This window comes from Camelus dromedarius, chromosome X (genome assembly GCF_036321535.1).
Source record: "Camelus dromedarius isolate mCamDro1 chromosome X, mCamDro1.pat, whole genome shotgun sequence".
Lineage (NCBI taxonomy): Eukaryota > Metazoa > Chordata > Mammalia > Artiodactyla > Camelidae > Camelus > Camelus dromedarius.
The window spans coordinates 84,236,927-84,241,637 of NC_087472.1; positions in this window are offsets into that span (position 1 = coordinate 84,236,927).

Consider the following 4,711-nt stretch of genomic DNA (forward strand, 5'->3'; position numbering starts at 1 on the left):
ATTTGAGCAAAGACATAGGGTCATGAAAGTCCATGGCTTTGGGAGAAAAATTAAGCACTTCAGGTTTGTGGGTGGGAGGGTACGTAGGCAACAGGGAGCATAATAAAGCTACAGCACTAGCTTCCTCAGCCACAGCCCCTGCCTGGTCCTCCTCCCTTGCCTCATCTGACTTCCCTGGACTTCACTTGCTTCTTGGCTAATGTACTCCTGTTGTGCTGAACACCCAATTCTAACTCTTCCTTGATCACGTGAATACGGAAGCTATGTTAGAGCCTGCCATCTGGTCACCAAACTCCTTCTCTTCTTCCTGGGCACTCAGGTAGACCATAATTCCCAGCTTCCCTTGCTGTTAGGTGTGGCCATGTGAACTGAGTTCTGGCCAAAGGAACAGGGGTGCGAGTGCTGATATACAGTACTTCCAGACCTGGACTGTTAAAAATCTGCCGTCTGATTTCCCATGTTCTTTCTCCTCTCCAGTTGGCTGGAAATAAAGACCCTCAAGACAAGTTTAGGAGCCTTGTGTTGAAGATGGCAAAGCCGCAGGCTGGAAGATGCTTGGGTTCTTGGATCATTGTCTGGGGGCACCCTTCGTGAGTGGGCTCACCCATGCTGGATTGCAATGTGAGTGAGAACAAAAAAATCCTTTGGTTGTGATAAGCCCCTAAGATGTGGAGGTTTATCAGTTACAGCAGCTAATATTACCTTAACTAACATCATGAAGAACCCAAGAGGCAGGGATCTTCTTAGCATCACCCCGAAGAACTGGGGAATTTATGAGGAGGGAAGTTGAGCAAAGAGGACACCAATAGCTCAGGCTGATGTAGGGCCAGCTGAATCTGGGAGGAAGTCTTTGAATAAGATAATGACAGTTTTCTGTTCTAAAACCAGATTTATAAATGGGAACATCTGGAACCCACTGCAGGTTGACTCACTGACACATTCCCATCTGACACTGGATTTCACCCTCTGTCTCTTAAAGTATCTTTGACAACTTCTATCCTTGGAAACCCTCCATATTTCACCTACTGACAGGTGAGCAATATACCTTTTTGGCCAATTAAAGGAACAGGATTTCCTACAAACATAAAGATAATTTATATTTGAGTCTCTGCTTTAATTTGATTTCCCACAACAGCCCCTGAAAAAAATCTGTTATTTTTTTTTTCTGGATGGGGAAATTGAGGCTGAGGGCAAGTTGACTTGATTAAGACCTCATAGGTAAGTGGAAGAGGGATGCATGTCTTCTGGCTCCAGGCCAATTGTGAACAAATTGTAGGCCATGTGGATGCCCAACTGGTACCCTCTAGACCCACCTGAGTTCACTGTAGCTGAGGTGGACAGTTCAGGAGCACACAATGGCTCCTCCACCCCCAGGCCTGCATCTCCCACCTTCACTGTCTGAGGGCTTGCTCCAGTACCGTGGGAGCCTGCTCAGCTTAGCGCAGGTGCAACTGGGAAATGTGAGGGACATAAGGGCCCGGGGGGCAGCCTTAGAGCACTGGGGGTCAGGGGGTGATGGATAAATGCCCCAGCCTCCCCATTCACTGAGGCACACTTCGCGGGGTTTCTCACAGATCCCAACCAGGTGCCCACACTCATTAGCACAGGATAAATTGGATTGTCTCCCTTTCTGGTCTCACCCTCCCTGCTCCGTCTATTCCATTCTAAAGGATCACATCTCCAATAAACTACCTGCACCCATGCCTCGTCTCAGAGCCGCCTTGCAAGTGAACCCGGGCTCAGGCAGCACATGTGCCTCAGGGGAAGTCAGAAGCACTCAGAAACATTTGTTTTCATCCTCTCTGAACTGGACTCAGATGACCTCTCACAGCAGAGAGCAAGAATAACGGCCATGTGATCCCCTTATCCGACACCTCCTGTCAGACGCTTGTCCCTGTCATAGGTGGTTGGAGGCACCTGCCGGTCTGGACTCTCCTTTGTATTGGTGACTTTGTTCTGTGGCCCAGCTGGCACGAGGCATTAGATCAGCTGCCTTGGTCCCAGAGAGCAGCAGGTGCTGCCAGGTCACCAGCTCCTGCCAGTGAATCCGGGGTACGGACTGAGAAGGAGCAGGAGACCAAGTTTGCTCCAGGGGGAGAGGTAAGTTTGATCACTTGCCATGGCTGCCACAGTTCTCAGTCCCTTTCTTGTGTCCTCCAGTCATGAGGGAGGCCTGGATGATGGAGATGTCAGCTCAGCGGCAACTGATCTGTCAAGACAAGCTTAGTGTGGCGCAGCACCACGGGGAGTGGCAGAGGGACCTCAACCAGATGCCAAGGGACCCATGGGTCCAGGCCTGACATGCTGAACCGTGTTGGGCTGGGTGTGCAAAGATGTCATCTGTGGGTTATCTCCCAGGACAGCTGTGTTCGTTCATTCCTATAATATTTATCAAGGCTGCTTCTGTGTTTGGCATCGTGGTATGAACTAGGTCTACAAGAGGGAACAAGGTGGATGTGACCTGGCTCTTCTTCGAACTTACAAGACAGAATGGAGGCAGATATTGATCAAGTATCAAATATGCATAATCATATGGCAGCTGGCCGTTTACCCTCATTTCTCACACCCACCCTCTATCTGGAGCCCAAGCCCATATCAAGACAGGGTGTTTTAAAGGTGGAGAAAAGAGAGTTCTCTAGCATGAGAAGAGCTCCTCCGGAGTGGTGCCAGGAGACAGGCAGCCATAGTAGTCACTGGGAAGAAAAGCTAACACATAGAAATTCTGTTAGCTCTTGGCATGCTCATTATGACCAGCACTTTTTCTCTGCAGGCCACAGTGAGACAGGTCAGTGAGGGACAAGTCCTGGAAAAGGTGGCAGGAGCCGTTCTTTACAGGGAGGTGTAAATGAGTGACATAAGCTTCAAGTGTGACACCGCTCCTTCTGTCCACCCGCACCGAGTGCCTGTGTCTCAGGGGACATTGGCATAAAAGGGAAGAGTTCCAAACATGGGATTTTAATCTTTGATGGGAGAGAGCTGGGGCAGTTTATCTTTCTGGATCATCCTTGTGCTCCTTGCAGAGGCTGGTCTGGGTCTGGGGACGCTGAGGTGGGATCTTGGGCTTCCTGCTTGCTGAGAAAAGGGCCAGACGCCAGCTCCAGCCACTGGTGGCCCCCAGGGCTAGTCAAGCCCTGGTTGTTGCAGATGCTATTTGGAGCGGCTCCCAGGCCAGTAAACTCTCCATCCTGGGGAGCTCCACAGCTGCTGGAGCGGAGGGTAGAGGGGCTGGAACAGCCAGTTCAGATTCCCTTCAAACCAGAAGTGGAACAATCCCCGTTACATTATTAATCCCTGGAGCCATGTAAAGTTTCATCCGTTTTCTCTCAACGATTTTTTACAAGCTACATTTTCCAAAAGCTGCAAGACCTACGACTAAGCAGTATCTTTCCCAGGGTGACTGCTGCAAGCCCGAGAACAGGGGACACGGGTTCGAGGCTTGCCTTTGACACAAGCCAGCTGTGTGACAACAGGGGAGTCACCTTCCCTCTCTGGTCTCCAACATCTGTATTGGTTAGCAATCTCCACGTAGAAATACCCACAGGCTCAGCAGCATACAACGACACGCAATTAGCACCATGGATCCGGGGGGCAGCTAGGGTTTAGACGATCTAGCCTGGGCTTAGCTTGGTAGCAATCCTTTAGGCTGCAGTGGATCTGTTTCATGTCACAGGACTGAGGGTTGGCTAAGTCAGCTCCGCTCCATGTGTCTCTCCTCCTCCTAGACCACTGGGCTATATGGGTATGTTCTTTTCGTATAATAGCAGAGATACCAGGAGGATGGGGAAGGATGTGAGGTCTCTTGAGGCCTAGGCTCAGAACTATCTTAGGGTCCATTTCATTGGCCAAAGCAAGTCACTTGGCTATGCCTCATATCAAGGGGCAGGGAAGTATACTGCACCCGTGGCAATGCCATGACAACGCCACGAGACAAGGTGGGGTGAAGCACTGGGACCATTCATTCAATCCACCGCACTCTCCTCACCTATAACATCATCAGGTCACACGGTCCCTTGGGTCCCTTATACCTTAAACGTTCTGTATGTCTAAATAGTGACGTTGAAACCGTGTAAAAGGATATCAACCAGTGAAAGCAAGCAAGAAATAAATCTGGTCTGTCTCAGAAAAATTTCCCTGAACACGTAAGTAAATTGCAACCTGGTCTAAAGACATGCTTCTCAAAAGCTGCCCACTTCACCCAAACCAGGCAACTGATTTTCATGAGCTCAGCATATGTGAACATCTATGTAAAAATGCAGGACGGCCCCGCTCCAAATTCTCACACCTGTCCTCATCTCCCTAATGCCAGTAAAGCGAGCTACCCTGCAGCAGAGGTCAGAGCTGAGCTCCTCCCAATGTGTACATGTTTTCTGCATTGGAGGCAAAAGAAGCAGCTTCCTGCCAGAGAATATGCAATTAAAAAACCAAATTATATCAGCAGGACTTTCTTTGCTGGAAGTGTGAACTTGATAGAAATCGGAAATGCAAATGGTATTGAAGTGCGGTTAAAACTTCCGCTTTCCAAAAGGGGGAAAAATTAATTGCTTTTATAGTTACTGTAGTGATAAGCCGGAGGCACATGCTATACACAAGGAGCAGCATCCAGAAACCTTCCAAAAGGGGGAGGGAAAGGAGGCAGTAAATCTCCCCTGGAAAGCCTCACGTTCCTCACTGCAGATGTGCACAGCATATAATTTTCTGGCTGTGTGGTTCA